The 25,495-nt window shown below is 39.1% G+C and overlaps 2 long non-coding RNA genes across 3 annotated transcripts; one reads left to right on the top strand and one right to left on the bottom strand.

The window, feature by feature from the left end:
• Window positions 1-3,557: 3,557 nt before the first annotated feature.
• On the bottom strand, window positions 3,558-8,174 carry LOC113330987. Its single transcript, XR_003350623.1, has 6 exons — window positions 8,047-8,174; window positions 7,063-7,163; window positions 5,428-5,525; window positions 4,955-5,033; window positions 4,455-4,554; window positions 3,558-3,980 (listed from the first exon to the last, which is right to left on the bottom strand). It is a non-coding gene; the product is annotated as an uncharacterized LOC113330987 (long non-coding RNA).
• A 1,667-nt stretch (window positions 8,175-9,841) lies between these two features.
• On the top strand, window positions 9,842-12,813 carry LOC113331082. 2 transcript variants are annotated; one of them, XR_003350677.1, is made up of 7 exons: window positions 9,842-10,182; window positions 10,255-10,629; window positions 10,871-11,181; window positions 11,416-11,479; window positions 11,597-11,864; window positions 11,984-12,089; window positions 12,514-12,813. It is a non-coding gene; the product is annotated as an uncharacterized LOC113331082 (long non-coding RNA). The 2 variants fall into 2 exon arrangements; XR_003350676.1 differs by having other exon boundaries at window positions 9,843-10,182; window positions 10,304-10,629.
• Window positions 12,814-25,495: the final 12,682 nt, after the last annotated feature.

Here is a 25,495-nt window from a genome sequence, read left to right as displayed (position 1 = left end):
AACCCCGTCAAGCGTACGTTCCCACCCTCGGCAGGTGACCCGTCGTCGACTCTGATACCATTTATAATGACCCGTCCCTCCTATCGATATTGTCCCCACTTGGCCACTGCGGTTATCCGACAGTGTGGGGTTTTCAGGCATCTCTGCGGTAATCCAGCAGAAACTTTCCGGGAGGTCACCCATCCTTGGATTACTCCCGCCTGAGCACGCTTAACTGCAGAGTTTTCTACCAACTATGCATCCAATTGTGCTGAAAAGGTGTGGGTATAATGTAGATGTTCCTTGTCTCTTGTGAGACCAATATCTAGCTCGACGTCCTGGGATACTCTCCCACCCGAGCACAAGCAACACGTCCTTAGTTGTATCCCAACTAACACCGATATTGTTCCCACTTACCCACTGCCCACTGTAGTTATCCATTTATCCAGCAGTGTGGGATTTTCAGCGGCACTACTGCGGATATCCAGCAGCAGCTTCCCGAGAGGTCACCCATATTGTGACTACTCTCGGCCGAACACGATTAACTGAGAAGTTTTTTCCATAACTCAATCAAATGTACTCATCAGGCCTCGGTGTTAGAAAAGGAAAAACCATTACTTATATTCCATCCGGCCAACCACTATCAAAAATCGGAGTATTATAATTGTAATACTCTGATATTCGGCAGTGGTTAGTCCGATGGAATATAAGTAATGGTTTTTCCTTTCCTAACACCGAGGCCTTTTCAACATAATTGGATGCAGAGTTGGCAGAATCAGGAGTAATCCAGGGATGGGTGACCTCCCGGGAAGTTTCTGCTGGATTACCGCAGAGATGCCCGTTGAAAACCCCATACTGCCGGATAACCGCAGTGGCTAAGTGGGGACAATATCGGTGGAGGGATGGGTCATTACAAATGGTATCATAGCCGACGACGGGTCACCTGCCGAGGGTGGGAAGGTACGCTTGACGGGGTTGGTCCAGGTGCTTCTCATGAGGGGCAGGGAACGTCGGAGATCTGGGCTTGTGAATATATTCTGGAGCCGAGGACGGCTCCAATTTAAGGTGGTGGTAGCGTAACACTCCGATATTCGGCAGTGGTTGGCCGGATGGAATATAAGTAATGGTTTGTCCTTTCCTAACACCGAGGCCTTTTCAGCATAATTGGATGCAGAGTTGGCAGAAAACTCTGCAGTTAAGCGTGCTAGGGAGGGAGTAATCCAGGGATGGGTGACCTCCCGGGAAGTTTCTGCTGGATTACCGCAGAGATGCTCGTTGAAAACCCCACACTGTCGGATAACCGCAGTGGCTAAGTGGGGATAGTAACAATGGAGGGACGGGTCATTACATATTTAAAATCCTAAAATGGTGATGTATTATTACAGATGAGATTGTATAGCCGTTGTTGGGGGGGGGGGGGGGGGGGGGAGGAAGTAAGCCTTTACAAGGAACGACGTGAATTGTCTCATCTTTTTTGTCGAGTCCGCAGTCATTTTTGGGATATTTTGGTTTGATTAACACCCAAAAACTATCATGAGTATAATTGTCTTTCAAAATCAGAAAAATTATGGAACAGTCGTTTTTGGGATATTTTTGTAGTTTGATTAACACCCAAAAACTATCATGAGTATAATTGTCTTTCAAAATCAGAAAAATTATGGAACCAGAAGTTTCCGGAAATGAGATGGTTATGTTTCTGTCATGATCATGAAAACTAAAATGCCACCAGTAGTTGGCATGACAACCTTCTACCATAATTTGGCATGTGTAAGGTTGATAACTTTCAAGGTTCTCCCAATTCAATCAGGGGTAGAAAAGTCACCACAAGAAAATTGTGTAAATTATGATAACCTAAAAGATTTTTCCCGCCTTAACCATAGGGAGAAAGACTTCCACCTGAAGATGGCACGTATTATGTCAGCAAACTTAAGATCTCTCTCTCGAAATCATGGAGATGACAGGCACCACCTAAAGGTTGCAGTAAGCAATGTCGATAATTAAATAGGTTATCTGATTAAGTTTTTATCATGATCAAAGAAAGTTTGGCTGCCACTAGAATTGGCGTGAAACATCTCATTTGTTTTCTTACACCAAGATATTGGATGTAATTGAGGTGTTGAAAATTTCTCATGATTAAAACATATAACTGCAGTAGCTCTGGGAAAACATTGTATGGCACTTGCTTGAGGACACGGACACGAGAAGTTGTCTCAGCAGGATAAATCGTAAATCTCGCAGTGACCAAGTCGTGTGTTAAGACACGCTTGAGGCGTGAACGACTGCTCATATATGCCTCGTAAAGGAAAATGCAATCACTTTTATGATATGTAGTGCTCTTGAAGAGACTAGAGATAGTATTCATGGAGACTATCAGAATATGATCCACATTCTCTAAGTTCAAACCTCTTTATTAAAGATAAGGAGATAGATTATGCCTCTGAAGTGGTGCTGGTACCAGTCTGTAAAAATTTTGTTTAAAGTGCATGCACTAGAGAAATGTGTGAGATCTATGTGATTGTCGATTATCTTTCTATAATAGTGGTTTTGCGCCCCTCTGCAGAGGAACGTCAACATCGTGATTGGTAGGCATATAATCCAATTTGTTGAAACTAAGATACAAATTGAAATTCTTTTTAAAAGGCGCGATAGTTCGGATCCGACTCACACCGTAAAATTGTGAGGTATGAATATCACAGATTGGTGTTTGAGATGAAGCGCAGAGAGAATAATGTAATCGCTCTAAGTGTTATTTAAGGGTTTCCTGCTGAACCCCAGGATTGGTTCTGTAAAACTAAAGTATTCTTCTAATGTTGATGCACTTTAGCGTGGTAGTCCCTGAAGGACTCATATTGCATCTTGTTATGACTAGTTTTTGGTAAATGTGTTTGAATCCCTGAAGGATTCTGGTTTTAACTCAGGCAATCTCACGACCTTATGAATTAGGTCAGGCTCGAAATTAAGTCATAATCACCACTTCTAAGAGGAGAATTTTGTGAACACTCCTTTATGTGTTTTAGATTGCTAAAATCTTGATGAATTGATGATATCATCTTTGGCCTAAAAATCCCTTAATAGCGATAAAATCCACGCATGAGCTAAACTAATGAGATCTCATTGAAGTTTAAATATCTCTCGGCCCGAAGTTCCGGAGTTCAAATATAATTTTGATACTAATGATACTTGTTGTGATACTAAATTATCACCATTACTATGTGATCCCTAAAAGTGGGAAGTGATCGATCTATATGATGATACTAAATTATCATCATTACTATGTGATCCCTAAAAGTGGGAAGTGATCGATCTATCTGAACATATATGTAGAAATAATACTTTATGGTCCAGAAATACCATATGCGAATATAATGCATGCATTATATTGCTATTGTTCTAACTTTTGTTTTATAGGTTATACTTTTAAAACTAAAACTGATTCTACGGTTTATGAGTTCACTAGGGCTTAACTCATGCCGTTACGGCACGGGCACCGGATCTATCTGAATGCTTTATTTGTGTGTTCTACATCTTACAGATTCAAGTAACCCAGAAATTACATAATCATAGAAAAGAATCAATGCTTCAAAAGGAAAAAACAAAAACAAAATTAACAAATTATTACGTCAACCCTCAATTTGCCGACGAAACCAAGTTTCAAGGTTCTACTCTAGACGACAAACTTGATATCACATTGTTACACGCTCAAACTTACAATTTTTTAGACCACATTTGATATCTACACCCCCAAGCAATGCCTAGAACCCACTGATTTTGCGGGCAAATGAAAAGATCCAGTATTTCTTTAACAGTAAATGAACAAAAAAGAACATTTCTATTCTTACATCAATCTTTTTGGTATCTTCAAAGTAAGACAAATGGATTTCTGAAATCGAAATTTCCCAACTGTTTGACTTACACCCATCTGCCACCACATTTGCTGCCTTGTACAATTCATGCTTCAATATTAAATTTCTGCAAGGAGGATTCCCTTCAACTTCAAACATCTGCAAGGAGTTTATAAAGATATGACTTTGGCTGGTAAAATACATCAGGAGGATTTGAGAAAGAAAGTATTGTACCTCAGTAGAATATCATGACAAAAGAAGAACATCAACTTTTTTTATTGTGTTTCTAAGGTTTGATTCTATAAATTTTGTGCACACGTACCGTGAAGCCAAGATGGCGAAGACTGGTCGCTTTTTAGATTATGGAGTGAGACTCACTTTTGTTGGTCGTCCTGATTTGTTAAACTCAATAGAATTCCCATATGTTTCCTATTTTCGATTTAAATAGTATTTTGAGTTTTTGGGGTTGCTGTGACCTCTTTTCTCATGTACTATCTTGTAAATAACTCTTTTCTTTAATACAATTTTTCGACTTATCAAAAAAAAAAAAATTCTAAGGTTTGACAAACAAAGATATTAAGCTTTAAGCATGAAGGATTTTATTTATTTTAAGATCTTGAAATAGATACTTACACCTTCCTGTCTGTCCAGCTCTCCAGTCATTTGTGTAAATCAAGAGAATGTTCTAATGAGCTTACTCAATCCAATACAAAGCCACCAACCTTCAAATGATCTGCATTGGACTTGACTAAGAGAACATTCCCGAAATTCAAGTGAACATAAAGCCCAAAGAAAATGAAACTATTTAATAATGTATACCTTGGATACATGTTGATTTTTTTCTATCTATGAGCAGAATCCAATTACTAAAAAAGGTGCATACTTTAGGTGTTTCTCAAGATAGATATATATGGAACGTAATTTGAAGCATTCAGATTTAGCGAAAGCCTTAATTAAGTTGGAATTAACCTCTATGAAAGGAAAAGAATATGAAAACTTCCATGACAAAAGACATGGTTTAGGAACCTAAAATTACAGTGTAAACCAAATATAAGTGACTAATTGCTATACAGTAAGTACGGGCGTCATTAATAATCGTAAAAATGCACATTTTCATGTAAACATGGCTTTACCTTAAGATGAAAGCTAAAGTAGGAAATGTGACAGATTTTTTTTCCCATTCCACCACCTTAAGCAACCATATTTCCCTCCCTGGCAATAGATTTAAAAGATTCTCATCAGCTCATATTAGGATATTTGCAATTGCTTTATCATCTAAAAAGAACTACGGAAATCATGCCTGATGACTTTACAAAAATTTAAGGACCAAAGAAGTAAAATTGCCGCACACGTAGTCAAGGCAAGCTCTCTCATATAAGGCACCCCAGACATATAGCCGAAGAAACTTTAGATTGGAGCAGCCATCGTATAATTCATTAAATTAGATTCAATAAAGGTTCACCTCCAGTAATAAAGAACCCACAACACCATGTATATATAGCATAAAACAGAATCATAAGAGTGCCACACTTAGCATAACAATTCAATTTTTTTTTTCTTTGTCCTTTTTTTTTGACATGATAAGCTGACAATTTAATTGATTTACCTTCATGTATATAGCTCTTTGTGTGGAAATAAGGGCAAGCCAAGCATTTCAACCATACAGTAGTGGAGGAAATGCACCATGCTTGAACCTATAACACCCTGCACATATAAACATATACATATGGTGAGCCAAATATTAGTGCAGCTTTGGAGTCTTAAGATTTTTCACATTATAGAAGAGCATAAAGTACAAAAAATTGTAAGGTTATAAGAATTAGGATTTGTGACAATAGATGATTGTAAGGTTGCAAAGGGACCACCCATGCGGATAAAAAAAGGTGGTTAGGATAACTTGCAGATCCACATGGCAACTAAGCGTCATCAGCAAAACTAAACGTCAATTAGGTGGTTAGGATAACCTGCTATATCAAAATGTTTAACTAAACGTCATCAGCAAAACTAGCCTCAATTAGGTTTCTAATAGAATTAGGGGTTTACTATGGCATCTGTGATGTGATTGATTCATTTAGATGTGAGGAAATAAACATATGGCACGACTATGGATAGCTAGAAATGTACTTGTTGATTTGGGGTCCCATTGGCATTGCTAGAGTTCAGAAAATAGTCTTCTTATTATCAGGCATCGAAATATCAAGGGGGCTATGGTTACTTCAATCACTGGACACATACAGGACAACGAGTATACATGGTGATGGAAAATTTCTTTTATGTTAAGCACCTCAGCAAAGGCAACGTTGCTGAGCTACAGGACAAAAAGTACTTGCCAGATCAAAACCTACAGGACATGAATAACACAAGTTGCTAAGATAGGGCGATTAAATTTTAGTACAACGAAATAGTAGGTGGGATGATTTAGTACAACGAAATAGACGGTGGTTTGGTACCACCATATATGGTTCCTCACCCAGTCACCCTGAGAAAGACATGAATATTATTCATTCAAGTCAGCGCACGAAATGGCAGACCCGATAATAATAATAATAATAATATGTACATTAACCAATTTAACAGACCCCAATTTGTTCTTATGAACTAAATTTTCTGAACATGTCCAATTGTTAGTGTCAGTAAAATTTTGGCTTCTAAAAAGATAGTATGGAGATAGTTACAGGGTGATATTGCAGTAAAACAATACTGAATAGTTGGTTCACTTGATTTTGTCAGTGGAATCTGTTAGTGCCAATGGTCGATTAACTACAGTTCGATAACCAAGGAAACAAAAACTAAGACCAAAACTGTGAACGAACTACAATATTGTTCTGTACAGGATAGTTAAGATCATCTAATGCCCCAGCATTATTAGCCAAATAATGTTTTATTAACTCTACTACAATAATCAAGAAGAGTTTTATGTTTAAAACTAAAAACACAACAACAACAGACTTTGCTGAAAGCATCATCATCGAATCATTACACAACACTCCAATAGTTTTTCTACCACAACATTATCATCAAACACAAACATCAAAGATGACACTAACCTTTCAAATCCTTGATTAGGTTAATCATAGTCATTGCATTTATTCATAAATAAACCCATATACCTCCAGATTCTAATATACGATCTTTTCGCATCGCAAACCTAGTTTAATCAGTAAAAAGCATTGCCATAGATACCAAGGCTTGAGATTCTAATCCAAGAATTATAACAGCAATTGATGATAGATAGACTTACTTTGGCATGGATGGTTGGCAACACTCGGATTTGGATGAATGAAAAGCGACTTCTATTAAAGAAAAAGCTTTGAGTTCTTCCGTTATTGTCGAGAGAATTAGCTACATAAGAAAAGGTAAAGAATCAGATATCACAGTCTTTTCTTTTTTTTGGTTAGTCCATAAAAAATCAACTGATTAACCATAAATTTCTTAATGATACAAATTGCATATTAATAGATAAATCCAATCAAGAATCCCAATCTTCATACGCACTTTCGTATAAATCGAAAATTGAAATATAAACATCAATTATAATCCCAAACTTGGCCTAAATAAGAGATGCCAAGAAAGCCAGACAGATCTGGTTCCTATTCAGTGGGATTTTCCAATAAAATCAAAAGAATACAGAAGAATAGTGTTCCTAATGAACAATAGCCGATTGAGATAATACCTAGGTTTTTGGTAAGTTGAAGAGAATACTGGGTTCGTTTGGCACCATTGAAATTTATTTTCTAGGTAGTTCAAACTACCCAGAAATCCAATTACCTAGAAAATGAACTGACTCCACTTAATATTTGTTGTTTGGCATCCAAGTTGAATGGGGAATCAGGTTAAGGTTAAAATGTGTAGTTCTTGGTGAAATCAAGAAGAGATCTGGATCCCATTAGTGGTAATCTAGTCTGAATATGGTTTCTATGAAAATTAAAAAATAAATCAGAAATTTATGAAACTAAATCCCTGTTCACATCAGAATATCAAGAGATTAAAGGGGAAAAAAAGAAGTTTCAGTTCATCATTGAACTGAAAGAAACAGGAAGAAACACCGATTTGATCATGAGACTTCTCTTCTTCCAAATTAGTTTACAAATTCTTACGAATCTGACTTATCAGGTTTTGAAAAATCTAGGGTTTTGTATAAATCCGTCAAGAGATGATTTAATACAAGAATATCAGAGGAAGAACAATAATCAATCATGAATCATGGAAAAATACTGAGATTTACCCAGATTGGGAGCTTCTTCTCCCGGCTGGAATTTTCAGAGAAGAGAAAAAGATGGGAAGAAAAGAGAGAAGATGGAAAATTTGGGTTATATACGGGAGGAAAAGAAGGAAGGAATTGGAAATGTCATGGGGGTGGGTGTCGAGTCTGTCGACTTCTTTTCCACTGATGGAAAGAAAATAAGTTGACTGGAAAATCAACTCCTCAGTTAGAGGGTCCACAATGGTACGAGTATAAACAAAGACCAAAGACTAAAAAAAAAAGATCAAATTTGGGTTTAGTCCGTCATGTGGCGTAGTGGGAAAAGAGTAAATTTGATCGGGCGTTAGTATAATGTTCGCCTGAACGTCAAGCGTTGATAAAGTTTACGCCTGGCATCGGGCGTTTATATAGATTACGCCTGGCATGGAGCGTTTATATAGATTACACCTGGCATGGGGCGTTTATATAGATTACGCCTGGCATGGGGCGTTTATATAGATTACGCCTGGTCAGTGAGATTCCAAAAAAAAAAAAGAAAAAGAAAAAAATGGGGCGGAGGTATAAAGCCCGCCCCAAGCAAATCTTATTCAAAATTTATATAAACAGGCGTTAAGTATATGAACGCCCCTGCATCAGGCGAATTTATATAAACGCCCCAAATCAGGCGTAATCTATATAAACGTCCCAAATCAAACGTAATCTATATAAACGCCCCATGCCAGGCATAATCTATACAAACGCCCCATGCCAGGCGTAAGCTTTATCTACGTCCGTTACAGGAGAATTCTTTACCAACGCCCCTGCATCAGGCGTTAACTTTACGAACGCGCGATGAGTGGCGGACATTATATCAACGCCCGTTGTGTAGGATCAGATTATATCAACGCCCGACTATATTTGGGTTTGGTCTTGGTCGTCGACCAAATTTGGTCTGGGTTTTAGTCTTTGATCAAATTTTGATCGATAGTCCGTCCCACTACGCCTGTCCACGGATCAAATATTTGGGTTTAGTCGTCCACTGCAGTTGCTCTTAAAATTGTGTCAAACAAGGATAATTTCATCTACCTCCTCCAACTCCACCCCACCCTAAAATCTACCGGTGCCACTCTAAGGGGAAAATGCAATGAATGGGAGATTAGAGAACACTAATTATATATATAAGGTTTTACATATTTCCCATCCCCACTTTCCCTAAATCGCATCCCAACTACACTAACCAAATTTTGTATAACTCTTTTAAGATAAGGTAAACAAAACACACTCTATTGTTCCCAAATCACCATCTTAATCAAGTTGATCGAGATACAATACTTGATTTTAATTTTTCCTTTGATTTAATTTCCTTACTTAAGTTACTTAATATGATAGCCTGATACTATGCACAACTACGGCGAGATAATCCATCAATATAAAATTGTTGACTGTGGGGATAATGGAAGACTGAAAACCTAAACTTAATTGAAAAAAATTATATCATATCAATAAGTATTAAGTTTGATTAAGAAAGGAAACATGATTACTAGATTTGAGTAAACTTAATTGGATCTGAGTGGATGAAGAACCAAGATGGTTAATAGTGATATACGTACATTACTAGGTTCCGCAGCAGATTTCATTTTTAACCGTATTATTTTTTTTCTTTTTCTGGTAGATTCGGAAGAGATGAAAAAGGAAGATAGTGTTTGATGAAGATGGTTATTCATGATGATGAGTTTTGTTTACCCAACTTAGAAAGAGTTAAATAAAAACTAACTTATATGATATGGATGGGATTTAGAAAAAATAGGGATAGGATATAGGTAAAACCATATATAATTTGAGTCCAATTTAGAGACCTGTGATTGAAAGCTGAACAAAGTTTGAATTCTAAAATTTCTGGCCCAACGTGAGGAAATATAGACCAATAGGAATCGTGGGTTTTGAGATGTTTTCGGTGCTTTTTGCTGCACAAGAAACGGGGTAAGTGATCGATACCCAAAGTTATTAGAACCGTCTCGCAAAACGGTGCTCTACTTTTCAGGTGCGTATATTTTCCTTCTCTTTTTCCATCTTCCGAAACCCTATATATCATCTCTTTCTTCTCCGGTATTCTGTTCTATCACTCTATCTTCGGTCTTCAGTGGTTTCTACATTTCTTCAATCCGTCTCCTCTAACGGGTAAGCGTAATTTCTTACTTTTTTTAGTTTTGATTCTGCCGATTCTGATATTGATTGTTGTCATTGTTGTAGGGTTTAATGCTCGACTGAAAATTTTGATTTGCATTTCTTTTTGTTTAAGTGTTTAATGGGTTCTCACATAATGGAATCACAAGATATTTATCAATTGCGTAGGGAGGTTTGAACTACTATAGGGACTGCTAAATGGCATGTGAGTTTATCTTTGTAACTGTCACTCTCAACTCTCAATACAAAGTTGTTGTAATTGATTTGTTAATTTAGATTATTTCTTTTGATGAAACCGATGGAGTCCCCGGTTCTGTTAAGTCATAGATTTTGAATCAAGGACAATGCAACAATCAGGCGTGTGTAGTTTATTAGTATGAACAAATAGCTCAAGTTGAAGAGGAAGGGAATGATCCCTTGGGTGGCGAATTTACTGCCACTGTAAGTTTTCTTCCATGATATACTTTTTTCACTTAGTTGATGGGCTAACTGTAATCCCTTGGAATTCTCAAAGAAGACATAATCCAATATATATCATGTAATTTATTTCTTAATCATACTGCTAAGCGAATTCTGTTTTATAACTGTCTAATATTCATATAAATTTCTGCAACTATTGTACAAGCATGTCTAGCTTTATTTTAACTAAAGATTCTTATTAGGTTATCTTTTTTGTTTGCAGCCTGATCGTGGAAGACTGATCTTTGAAAAGACCAATGAAAATAAAAGATGAAAGGGAACTTTTGTTGCCAAACACCATTACGTTAAGATAATTAATTATATAATATAATGTCATCACGATCCATCTCTTTTTTGTTTGCAGCAGATCTCATATTAGTATAACTCTGCTTTTAATAGGCGAGCTTTTAGTATTTGGAGTAATACACAGCAGTACCTTTAACAATGTTTTCAGAGTTCAACTGAATCTTCTGAGAATGAGCAATCATGCAGTGTATCGGTGCTAGATCACTTGATGAATGAATAACGAACAAGGTTAGTGGTGCACGCTTAAACTTTCGAATATTTTACTGATTTCACTGTCTTTAGATACATTTAGCTAGATTGTTCTTTATGTTACTTTTCTTATTTCCATTTTCCCAATGTAATACAACTCTCTTTTCAAACGCGGAACAACTAAATGAGGACACCAAATGCAGTTGACTGCTACACAAGTTACCCACAGGTTACTAATTGATTCTTGACGTACGGGGTTTTCTTTGTCAACAGCTTTGCCGTAACATTATAAGACATTGATTCTCCTTGACCTGGATGGAGCCTTAAACAAATGCTGGTGAGCAGAATAATTCTGTTGCCATAAAATATGACATCGACCCATAGAGGAATTTGAAGGATTTTAATCGTGTGGTTCAATATATTTGGTGAATCACAAGTTAATGTTCTCTTTCAGGTGTCAAACCTGGCGAAAAATATTACTATAAGTGCGGTGATAATTCTTTATCAGCAATGATCAAAGAGCATACATTTAAAATTCTACCCTTACTGTTGCAATGCAATTATCACAGACAAATAGCAGTGGTTGGAGACTTTAGATTACAAGCAATTTGACAACAACTATTGGTCAAGTATGATCCTCTAATATTTTTGATGCTTTGAGACTTAAGTTATGCAAAGCAGTATCATACAACTTCCAGAGAAGGAATTCCTATGTTTTAATGGTAAGGTGGTCTATTATTACCGGATTTTGAATTTTCTTTTCGCATTCGAAGCTATATAGCTGATTGATAATCACATGTTGTTTAATACTTAACTCAACAATATTGCTTTAAATATGTAGGTGTTGAAATTTCCAGAAGCTCTAACTGCTGTCAATATTCCTAGCTAAGTGTTGCGGATTCGGCGGACTTGCCTGAAGCAAATATGCTCAGTTCGTTTTGGCTGAGGTAAATTAAATTAAAAACAAGCTGAGTGTTAGAAAAGGTACATATTTGAGTTTGTATCATACTATAGTGAAAGTACACATTCTGTTGTCAGAAACCGTTTTATTAACCTGTTTTTGCTTTTATCCCCTGTACTATAGGAAAGGTGTTATATTTGAATCTACACAGAGAATCTACCAGAATCGATTCTATCTTTGTACATAAGGCAATTCACCAAATTTTATAGACCTCACATTTGCTTTATCATGCCCTCTTTAAAATGTGTATGTTGCATTGAATTTGAGTAATTGCATGCTCTCTCTAACCACCATCTCACCCATTTATAGTGGATATTGGTTTTCTTATTCCTCGGTTTTGCAAATGGCACTTATATAATATCCATACTTCATAGTTTCGTTGTAATTCTAATACTATTGTGCTTCTACAGGTACAAACATCAATTAAATGCATGAGAGTGTGGTTGGAACTTCACACCCTTATGCCTCTAAGTGACCTATTTGATCCTGGTGAAGATGAGGTTGTTGATCGTATTAATTGCGGACTACTGGAGTTACGATTTGTATGGTATCCACAATTCCATATCCTTAGTACCCAACTTCACAGTATTTCCAAAACATGCATATTTTTTTTATTTTTGTCTGAGTACTCAATGTATGATCATATCATCAACGGTTGGGCAATTTTAATGTAAGCTACGACATTGGAAAATTTTAATATAAGTACTCAGACTTAATCAGATTAAGTGGTGACACTGAACAAATTATGTTAAACCTTGGATACGCTACAGGGTTATGGGTAAAATGATAATCACCGATGGACTATCAAAATATTGAAAAAAGATAAAATCAATTTTTAAGAAAAACTTGGAAAGCCCGGAATTATAAACTTAGGCCCGTGCAACGCACGGGCGAGACACTAGTAAGCATTAATGCGAACGAATGAAGAGTGGGAAGGTAACAGGCGCAGGAAGATGAAGAACTCGAGGGTAGAGTATGTAGGCTAGATAGCGATAGAAAAGGATTCAAGGACCACGCTTACTCATCTGCCAAAAGCTAAGACACACGTGCGGGTAAACAGTGTGGTCTGTACAACCACAACCATAGATTTATCTTTGCGAAGGACAAATCTGAACCACCACTTACACAGACAAACTTAGCCAAAATGTGCTTTATACTCTTGACAAGAAGTTTTTCATTGTTATGCCTGAAGTTAAAGCGGCATATTGAATTTGGTGTGAAATGGATAAAAGATCTAAATGCGAGATGTACATTGTTAGTGGTGCACCGGCGCAAGACCTGCAAGCAATCCTCCATAAACTGCAAATAGTATAGCAGTTTTCTGAAAACTGTATAATATTTGCACTACCAACTGCTTTAAGAAAGTTATGCTTCAGGGGAAGTAAAATTGTAGAATCCAGGGCTGGACTTAAACGCGATGTACTCTTTTTCCATCCCCAAGGTTTTGTCTCGTTCGGTTTTCCTTGTCAAGGTTTTAACGAGGCAGCATATGCATGTCCAACAATGTTATCGAGCGACGTCCGTTGTACTCTTTTCCTTTGATCTGGTTTTGTCCCACATGGTTTTCCAGGCGAGGTTTTTAACGAGGAAACATTAGCTCCAGCGTCGGCATTATTATTATTCAAGGCGCTCAGGTTTTTCCCCAAGTGGTTTCTTAGCGCAGGCGTTTAGGTTTTGTCCCAAGTGGTTTTCCTGACGCATTTTGACGGAGGAAGTATCTCATGGCAGCGACCAACCTCACTCTAAGCTCAGGTTTTTTCCTAAAGGGTTTTCCTGATACAGTTTCAGCAACAAGGGGAAATTCGTAACGACCATCATCACTTTAAAGTTGCCAGTGTTATACTCTTTTCCGTCGACTAGTTTTTATGCCAATTAGATTTTTCTTGCAAGGTTTCAACAAGGCAACAATTTTTAGAATGGTGTCCAAGGAGGAGTGTTGTGTGTACATGTCATTGTGGGATGGCCCACCATCTCCATCGCCAAAGAAGAATCGAAACATTTCCAGATAAATTCTCCACCTTACCGATCAAAGATAAGGATCACCGGACATTACTTAGTCTTTAAGATTTTGAATGTTTTAACATATGGACACATTTCTTTCTTGTCCTACCGACTCAATTATTCTCTGGCTATCAATAACCACTTGATTTCACTTTGAAGTGTAACAAACACTTGTGAAACAGAAAGCAGTAATTCTTGTGAAAAAAGAAAAAAAGTCACAAAGTAGAGGGGAAGAAGAGAGAGATAAATTCTATTAATATGTGTGGAATACAAAGGTTTAAGACTTTATTTATAGTGTTTACGTACTTAGTGCCCAAATAATAGGATTCCACTAAAGTGGGCATCTATATAATAATGACATTCCCCCTAGATGACCATTGTATCCAAGCTAATTGCCTCGTTAAAACCTTTTCAGGAAAATCCGAAGGGACAAAACCTGATTGAAGGAAAAAAAGTACATAAAAACTTAGAACAAAGTTAGACATACATATGTTTCCTCGTTAAAACCCAGTGGGACAAAACCTTGTGTCAGTACCTAAAAATTACTTCCAGGAAAAACAAATGCACCGCTGTGGTACTTTCTTTTTAGGTTGGAAAATCAAAATCGAACATGACAAGCCTAAACTACGATAGTAGCGACTCCGTCCTGCTTCGGTCACGAAGAGAGGAAGATGGATAGATCTTAGGGGAGAGAAGCAGAAAAGTTTTGAGAAAATGGCAATGGTATTGAATTGTGTGTGTTTGGCATTGAAAACTATGAAGAATAACAAAGCTTTTGGGTATGAAAGCTTGTTCTGCCTTCTGAATAGGCTAAACCAGGGAATATGCAATGTCAATCTCGTAGCTATAGTAGTTTAGAATACTCAATGTCAATCTCGTAAGTAGTGGAAGTCGTGATTTATGGAGATATGTAGATGATGGGATGGTGCGAGATAAATCAGGAAAGTTTCTAGAAATCCTTTTATGTTGCGCCCACTATCTCTCCAACTAATGTAACCGCCACACTACTTTAACTTTTTACATGAGATGTTTCCACGCCCCATGTTGTCGTATACCAGCAAACCAATATCCATGAAGAATCCCCCCATGCGACATATTTTGATGTTTCATAGGTATTTTGGATGAAGATCTCATCTTATTTAGGTTGAATCGTAGGCGTTGATATGTCATATGCCTTATAGGCCCTTTGAATTGGAGTTGTTGTAAAAGCAACTTAGCCAAGGCCATCCACGAGATTAGGGCGTGCTAGTGCCCTGTTGAGGCATACCAAGATAACTTGGCGCGTTGGAGGCCAGTTAATGCGCTATAATTTAGCATGGCATGCTAATTACATAACAATGGCATATTTCCCGCGTGTTTTATGCCACAACTAGAATTTATAGAAATATTCTAAGCCGTAATCTACACGTGAGATGCTAGAGTGCTAAATTACCGCATGACCTTTGAATGGCCTATTTATGGAGATGAAATAGTAAGTGGCTTAGTGGCCAAAAATGGCGTGCGTGTTAGCGCCTGACTTGGTAGGCTGCGGTTTTATAGTAACTTAGTGTATTTTTCCTTAGCCAAGGCCAATAAGAGAGATTATCGATCCATTACTTAGCCCCAAGCTAAATAAGGTAATCTACGGCCCAAGGGAACTGTAGATGCGCAATCTAGATCCATGGAGGCATGTGGCATGTTGTGGGCCCGCAGTGGCACTAAGTAAGCCGCGAAGTGGCGCGTCATGCCCAATGCTGTCATGTCAAAAAATTTGGATCTCACCCGAGCCATAGACTTTTATCGTATGTGTATGACATTTTAGTACATCTATGGCCTTTTACGGGGTTTGATCTAATGCATGTTTAGCCACGGATTGATATTGGCCAATTATGGCATATAAGAGATGGGGTTTGTCCTCAATTCGTCCAAGGCTATTAAAATGAGATTCATGTTTCAACTAGGATAACCTGGTTGAATGGAGTTAAGTCATCATGAGAGAAGCATGAAACAAGATTAGATCTTTTTTTTTTTTTTGCCATAATTGGTTATGGTCGTGTAAGCTATAATGGTGATGCCACAAATTGGCCAAGATCCTAAAATATTGCATCTTACACTTTGGCCTTGGCCATGGATGCCAAAGGCCAAGAATAACGCGCGGCATAGGCCATGGCCTTGGCTGCCAAGGAAGAAAATGGCTTGCGAGATAGGTAGTGGCCTTAACCATAGATACCAAGGATGGGGAATAGTGCGGAGCATAGGCCGTGGCCTTGGCCATAGCTTCCAAGTCCGAGAATAGCGTGCGGGATCATACTGTGGCCTTGGCCATAGATGCCAAGGCTGAGAATAGCGTGCGAGATATTGTCGTGGTCTCGGTGATAGATGCCAAGGCCAAGAATAGCGCGTGGGATCACGTCGTGGCCTTGTCCATAGCTGCCAAGGTCGAGATTCATATGTGGTTTAGGTTATGGCCTTGGACATAGTTTCCAAGGCCGAGAATGGCGCACAACGATCGCGCGCGAAATGATGGCGCACAATGGTGGATCCCGCACTATGCTATGACCTTGTCCATAGCTACCAACGCGCAATGATGGAGCGCACGCTATGTTATAGCATTGGCTATGCATAGCCAATGTGTTGTAATCTTTATGACATCAGTCATGATTTGATTATCATATGGCCATGATCTATGGATTGAGTCTATGGAAATCTTCCAAACCTATATTTGAAGTTTAATGCCATTCTGGAACAAATTTTAATACGATAGTGCCGCTATAGTATTTTCAAGGAACTCGGCCGTGGGAGTTTGCTACTTGATACGATACTGATATGACTATGTACTAAATATGATTCCCTCAGTAGCATGTATATATTTTGTACAGGCAGAGACCATCTGAAGGGTAGTCGTTAACAGCATCAATGGCAACCTGAAAACGCAGGGGGTATAACAACCATACACAATATTTCATTCGGCAATCTGCATGGACTAAACTCAAATATAATTCCGAGAGCACCTACTTAAAAATGAAACTCAATCAAGAAAGATATCAAAGAGCTTTATCTCTTTCTCAATACAATCAGTAAATCAACTGGATAGAAATCCGTGAGACTGATTGATATGAGAATAACTCGGATGGTACCAAAGACCCGCGAGTCAATCAAGTTCTATCCAACAAACAAGGTCGGATTTATCGACTGTGATTGAACTATGCACAACCTGTGATATTTCAATTGTATAAACAAATATAATATGGAAAACAAATAACACAGACACCAGAAATTTTGTTAACGAGGAAACTGCAAATGCAGAAAAACCCTGAGACCTAGTCCTGATTTGAACACCACATTGTATTAATACGCTAAAGACTCTAGCCTACTACAAGTTAACTTCGGAATGGAATGTAGTTGAGCCCTAACCAAGTCTCACACAGATTTAGGTATAGTCGCGTTCCTTACGCTTCTTGAATCCCAGCAGGATTCTGTTTCACTTGATTCCCCTAACTAATCTCACTCACAACTAAGAGTTGCTACGACCCAAAGTTGAAGACTTATAAACAAATCTGTTTCCCACAGATATGTTTATTCTAGTTTTATTTCCGTTTTTAGATAAATTAAGGTGAACATGAAACTCAACTAATAATCCGTTCTTATACTCCCGAAGAGTAACCTGGAAATATTAGTCACCTCACAATAACCTAACTGATCAACAGAAGAAGTTATTGCAGAATTACAAGAATCTGAGACGAAGAACTGTTGTGATTAATTTTTATATCTTACCTATAGGAGATGAATCTTGAGTAAATATTAGAGAAGATAAAAATCAATACGATGGAACAAGTAAGACCAGAATACGTAACTATAGAGAAAATAGTTGGATCTGGCTTCACGAATCCCAAATGAAGTCTTCAAGTCCTAATAATGGTTTTGGAAAACCCTAGTGTTGATGGTGGTTTTTAGCTTAGGGTTAAAATTGTAAAACCTTGCATCTGATGTGACGTCACTCTGCGAGGAAACAAAGCCATGAGTTTCAACCTCTCCACTGACACATTTATTGAGCCGTTCAATATATTTACATGAAATTTATCCAGACTGGCGAATGTAACAACAATCCCAGATGCTCTTTAAATTTCGGCGCCTTGCCCATATTACTTATTAATATAAGATTCATTGAGTACTTTTCCTGTGATATGGTCACCGGCAGAACCCTTAATATCGGTATGGCATGACGGATTTGTGTTCACTCGCAGCAGAGTAACACGGATCTCAAAGTACCAAAGTTAAGGCCATTGCACGAAATACTCTGTCAGAAAGCAAACAAAGTCGTGGAGTATGAGAAACAACAAGGAAAGTGTGTGCCACTTGGACACACCCCATTCTACCCAACCGGCCCTTATTCCTCGTCGACCAATTAGGTCGCTTTAAACCTGCCACACTCCCAATGAGTTGTGTCTGGGCCCATACTTGCCGACCCTATTTTCATCGACCAATCAGGTCGCATTAAACCTGCCACGCACACAAAAAGGTGGCCACGCCCGTGATTGACCGGCCCCTCGTTTTATTGACCAATCAGGTTGCTCTAAACCTGCCACAACACTGAAAGAGATGGAAATTGCGTCAAGTGGTCGCCATGCCAAATCGGCTTCCCAAAGATTGTACAAAAAATTGGGAACGTTTGGTAAACAATTTTAGTATGATCTACATGCCAAAAGTTTTGTATGGATGTCTAGCATAACATACTAAATATTCAAATCAATCGGAGCAACGAGCTAAAAGATACAGCATAAAAGGCGAGCTAGGTCATGGCTGAAAACTGACAGAATCCCTCCTGAATTCTTTTTGAGTTTTATTGTCGGGATGTTTTCACCTCCTAAACGAGGTCAAAACCTAGATATTCCCGTGGAGAGAGATAGGAAATTCTTTTCGATCAAAATAGAGGGCGGACCGTCGAAATCCAAGTTCGTACGAGAAGTCTACAACGATTTTAGTGAGGGTCCCACATCTGAATTTTCTGATTACGAAATTTTATGAGTTAACACAAAACAGAAGATAGCCATAATCAACGGCTACCCTTCCTCATGAGATGCGATCTCAGCCATCCAAGTTTGCCACCGAACTGATAGAATTGTGCCAACTTTTAGGCAACCAGTCGTCATGGCTACGCCAGGCGCCACTCGCACCACTGGCATTCACGAGCCATGCAAGCCATGCCGCCAAACCCTAATTTTGGCCACGACGTCAGATCCTTTATCCATGCCGCCAAACCCTAATTTTTGGCCACGATGCCAAATCCTTTGGCCATGCCGCCAAACCCTAATTTTGGCCACAACGCCAAATCTCAGTTTGGCCATGCCGCCAAACCCTAGTTTTGTCCGCAGCGCCAAACCTAACTTTGATCATGCCACCATGTCACCGTCATGTGCCAATGACACCACTTTGCTATTGACAGGAGCCAACAGAATGTAGCCATAATCAACGGCTACCCTTCCTTCTAAGATGCAATCTCAGCCATCCAAGTTTGTCACCGAACTAAAAGACTTGTGGCAACTTTTAGGCGACCAGCCGCCTAAATCTAGTGGTCATGGCTACGCCAGGCGCCACCTACACCACTGTGCCACTGGCATGCACGATCCATGCCAGCAATGCTGCAACGCCGCTGGCACGCACTAAAGGCGCCACTGCACCATTAGCAGGCGCCGGCAGAAGGTAGCCATAATCAACGGCTACCCTTCCTCATGAGATGCAATCTCGGCCATCCAAGTTTGCCACCAAACTGACAGACTTGTGAAAAATTCTAGGCGACCAGACGCCTAAATCTAGTGGCCATGGCTACGCCAGGCGTCACTTGCACCACCGTTCCACTGGCATGCACGAGCCATGCCAGCCATGCTGCAACGCCTCTGGCACGCACTAAAGGCGCCACTGCACCATTAGCAGGTGCCGGCAGAAGGTATCCATAATTAACGGCTACCCTTCCTCATGAGATGCAATCTCGGCCATCCAAGTTTGCCACCGAACTGACAGACTTGTGGCAACTTTTAGGCGACCAACCGCCTAAATCTAGTGGCCATGGCTACGTCGGGCGCCACTTGCACCACCGTGTCACTTGCATGCACGAGCCATGCCATCCATGCTGCAACGCCGCTGGCATGCACCAAAGGTGCCATTACGCCATTATCAGGCGCCAACATAAGGTATCCTTAATCAACGGCTACCCTTCCTCCTGAGATGCTATCTCAGATATCCAAGTTCGCCACCAAGCTGGCAGGCTCGTGGCAAGTTTCAGGCGACTATCCAAGACAAGCCTAATAGCATCATATGTTATTTTCCTACGACAGGCCTCTCGATTTTAACTTGCCACACGTAGCAAAATACTACATGTTTCCCACGAAAACACTCGAGACATCAAACATGTCACAAACTGGGGGATGCTCATCAGGGTATTGGTCTGGCGGTTTACAGCGTGCGGCGTGCAATACGCCCGTTACAAGAAAGTGTCATAAAGTGGGGTGGTTAGTAATGGCAAGGAGTAATGGTGTGAGCGAATCCACCTCCCTCATTATGGAAACATAAATCCCAACGTTACACGTTACTCTTCCACCGCTCAATAGTTTCCACTTCCTACGAGACCATGGTACGTTTTATTGCGACTTGTATAAATAGGGCTCACCTATTTCCAACAGACAACAAGTTTTGGTCAGGAGAACAATACAACATCCAGAAATCACCTGGTAGTTTTTCATTCAGCTATCCAGTTCTACTTTGGGATACAAGTCACAAGACCACCACACTTCCAGAATCAACGATTCTGGTCTCAATACTTTCTTCGCTTCCCTCCCTAAGACCAACCCTTCTCCTTCATTTTGTGACTGAAGTAAGCCTGGAACGTCCATTTCTTGGTTTAGGCCAGGATTGTACAGATTGACCTCTCGAATCAAAAGTACTCCCGTGCAGTGCATTGTTTAGAGTCTAAACTCGTTTCTCATCCACACACACGAAATTACCAAAACCGGCAGAAACAATTTTCACCCACAAACACCTAGGTTAATGGAAAATCGACTATACTTTTAAACTAGGACACACGAGAGTGTCGGGATTAGGTTTCCCAGATGCTAGAGTTCTTCTTTATATAGTCTTTCAAATCAGGGTTGCTTACAATCAAAGCTAAGATAGCTTAGTAATAAAGAAATTGATATTCATCATTAGATGAACTCCTGATTTAAGATTTAAGCTAATTCTGCTTAGAAATTAAACAATCAATATCCACCGTTAGATGGTATTAGCTTGATACACACAAATTAAATATACTTTATATTTAGATATGGATGAACCATGCCCAAACGTGTATACCTTGTTGGATCAGTAATAGTTAACCAAAGTTAGCCACATGAACACTTATACTTTAGCCACATTCATCCAACACTTCTAGATCAAATACGATGACCAATCAATCATGATAGATAATCAAATGAATCTAATTGTGTTCTAAGAGAGTTGTTCAAATGTTCATCATCTTATAGAAATAAATATGAACCATTTGAAACAAAATCGGTTTGGTTTGTAATTGTACAAAGTGCTTATACAAGAACCAATTCATGGACATAATGCCAAGGTTTGTAAAACTAGTTCACATACCTTATTCCATTAAATTTCCCGGGATTTAGTTCGCAAAAGGACCTGAGTTCATGAGTATGTATTTCATAGCTACCGATTTTAGAACCTAACCACTTTGTTCGCAAATAGAGTACGAGAACCACAGTTCCAGACTTTGGCTTTGTCGTCCCGTTCGCAAACAGTGTATACGAACAACAGTTCCGGACTCAGACTTGTCTAGCCGTTCGCAAACAGAGTACGCGAACAACAGCTCCAGACCTTTTCACAGGTTAACCCATTCGCAAACAAGAGTTCCGGACCTGACTAAAGTTACACAGTGCACATACTATGTTATATCCAGGCATTGGTAGTTGTTCTAAAACTCTCACTTAATGATTGAAACATCCTTAGAAGACGACAATGGTAATCTTACACATACCACTAGCTTCATGTAATTTCAAGTGATTAATCGATCAATACGAAACTTCCCAAGTTAACATCAAATGATTATCTCACACGAATCATGTAAGATGTTCAAGGTAATTTTCACATGATCATCTTGACTTAATATTTAGTTTTCCAACAAGAAAACATTCTCCAACTAAACTCGTAAATTAGATGATGAAGTTTGATCTAAAGCTAAAAGCTTCCAACACGTATTTCGAGAAATATATAAACGAGATAAACTTGGATCAAAATTTCAATTGTGTATAATGTAAAAGTCTATATACCTATTGTTTGTACCCAGAAGTATTTTCAGGCACTAAACACGATGATTTTGGTGATGATGAGGAAAACATGATTAAAAACATAAAACAAACAGGAATATCAGAGACACAAATATTATGTGGTTCGGAATTGTGCCTACGTCCACGGATGAATCTCTCTAAGGAGAAATATATTATTGATATATGGATTACAATGATTTATGATCTTCTCAAGGTTTTTCCTCCCCTCACTAAGGGTTATAATTATCCTTATTTATATAGTTGCAAATTAGGTTCTTCCTTTAATTTCATGGTAGGCATAAATTGTACTAAGTTTCCCTGTATGCCTCCTACATTAATCTGCCATGCATAACTCCAGTCATTAACCTGCCATGCATAACTCCTGGCATTAATCTACCATGCATAACTCATGTCATCAACCTCCCATGCGTAACTCCTGGCATTAAACCGCCATGCATAACTTCTGGTATTAACCTTCCCTGGCTTGATTTGCGGGCCTCCCGTGTACACGGTACAAACATCGCCCCCTCTTAACCTCCAACTTGTTGGGGGTTAAGAATTTTGTTTTTCCTTCACGTCAATCGTTGATGATGTAACTCGTCAGTGGCCCCCAAGCGTGAGTAGAGACATTACAAAGATGCCCCCAACTGTGATAACCTGCAATGAAATTTGCTCACGTGCTAGGCGAGACTTTTTGCCACGTGGTGGACTTGTGATGCTCGATAGCTAGTCGAGTCTTGAGTAGAATGTAGCGTGTGCTTGCGGCTGGGGCAAGGCTTTTTGATCGCAACGTAACAAGGCTAGCGCTTGCTGCTCGGGAAGGATGCCTATTGCTTTTGTTGAGTATAAGTCTTTGGACGAATATCGGGCATTGGGCTCGTGGTTCGACGAGACTTTGGACCAACATCGGGCGTTGGGCTCGTGGTTGAGACGAGACTTTATGCTTGCCAAGGTGCAAGTATTTCATACTCGCGTGCAAGACGAGATTTTATGCTTGCGATAAAAGCAAGACTTATGTGCTCACGTGCAAGGTGAGGCTTTAGGTGCTTGCGAATTGATGCAAGGCTAAATATTGAAGGGTCTATGCAATCCTCATCTCGAGCTCGATCATGTCGCTATCCACGAACCACGAACTCGATCATGTCGTTATCTAGGAACCTCGAACTCGATCATGTCTATGCAAGGCTTTCGTGCAGATTTATTCCGCACTTCTGTCAATGATAAAACACGATTCTTTCACTCGAATCCCCTGATAGACACGTTTTTGTGTCTAATTTGTCCTCAATGTTCTGTATTATTGGTACTTGATTTCGTACTTATTATGGTATTTTATGTGTTTGTAGGTATTTTTGGGAAATAAACATTTTTGGAAAATTCGGCTCGAAAAGTTACTCGGGCCCAGAAAAGTACTAAAGGCACCCTCATTTTGGATAAGGGCCACCCCAGGGCACCACTGCTGTTAAAGGCGCCCCTACTCTGGATAGGGGGCACCCCCTTCTTCATCATTTGAAAATCATTTTCGGCGGGAAATATTTCATCACCACTACTCGAGATTTTGGGAAAGATTTCTGGGAGATTTTCATGGATATTATGCTACGATTATGTTGTCACTATCAATAGGTCGCAGGACGTGTTTTTGGAAGGAAAACAAGGAATAAAATCTGCCCATGAATGGTTGTTGCGTTAAACAGGGTAACAAATATTCTCGGATTACGCTTGAGTTATAAGAGCATATTACGTGGGATTTAAGAGGATATATTCTCTAAAAATTTGTTTCTATCCAATCCAGAGAGAGTTTGAAAAGTTTCGGACAACTCACACGTGTATAATAAAGGAAAGGAAAAATCTCCTAAACTTTAATACGATATTTTCTGGTATTTACTCGAGAGATTGATGGTCTTGTGGTGTATTTATAGCTGAGTTTGGAGTCAGATAAGGGGATGGAGCGTTAGGGGAAGAACAGAATGAAGAGAAATCAAGTTTGAGAAACCTGCTGCTGCTGCTGCCATTGATGAACACGAAGAACATAAGACGCCTGTAGATAGTCATTCATGCTACAGTGACAGTGACACATTAGTTGTATCGTTCTTTGTAACAATTAGTTTGTAACATGCATAATTGTTACAAACCCGGTTTTTCATCATTTCTCCCCTTTTCATCATTTGTAAACCATTTTTGAGCATAACTAAATTCTTTGAGAGGGTTTCCAACATGATGAGCTAGACCCAATTGCTGGGAAGACGGACGAAGCTGAATTTCATCATGTGGTAAATTTAATTAATTCCTTATTTACTTTTTCACCGATTATATATGATTTATGATTTCTATTAATCAATTGTTATCTTGTTTGATAGTTGATGAGCACGAAAGTGCGACACATTTCACCCATAAATACATTATTTGGGACTCATTTTATCACTAATAAACTTGTTTGTAGGTGTTTTTGTGAAATAATCTCTTATGGAGAAAGTTGCTCGAAAAGTGGTTTTTGGACCCCGGAGGACACGTGTTATTCGGACTCTCACTGTTGGTTAAGGGGCACCTCAATTGATAAGGGGGACCTCAACTGATAAGGGGCGTCTCAGTTGGACACCCACTAGTTACACTCCACAGACGGTTAAGGGGCACCTTCATCTTCCTCGATTTGAACTTGAAAATCGGCGGGAAAATAGTTACAACAAGAACATATTTTAGGGTTCGGATTTTTGGGTGTTTCGGAAAAGATTCAATCGCTGGATTCAGTTTTGTTGGACCTGGTAACACTAAACAGGATTGGTATAGTCATCGCATTCGAAAGAATTGGGCTGGATAATTCAAATCAAATTGTTGCAGTGACCGGAAAAGTTAGGGTTCAAGTTTTGGAGTTGTTAGAGGGAGACTCGATCGCTTAGATTAATTGGGTTTGTTCTTAATGTATAATCAGGGTTGGAGATAGCCTTTGATTCTACCATAATTGGCTAGAATCGTGAATTTGAAGAAAATGGTATTCTCGGGTTTACTCTTATCCGGGAAATTCTATTCGGACATGTGAAGAATTTGGGTGAGATTCAAGCGTGGATTTGGAGTAGTACCAGCCTGTTTCGGTGAATCAGGGTTG

The sequence above is a fragment of the Papaver somniferum genome, unplaced genomic scaffold, assembly GCF_003573695.1.
Source record: "Papaver somniferum cultivar HN1 unplaced genomic scaffold, ASM357369v1 unplaced-scaffold_123, whole genome shotgun sequence".
NCBI lineage: Eukaryota > Viridiplantae > Streptophyta > Magnoliopsida > Ranunculales > Papaveraceae > Papaver > Papaver somniferum.
Note: the sequence above shows the minus strand (reverse complement) of the source record. Positions and strands in the feature narration are given on the sequence as shown.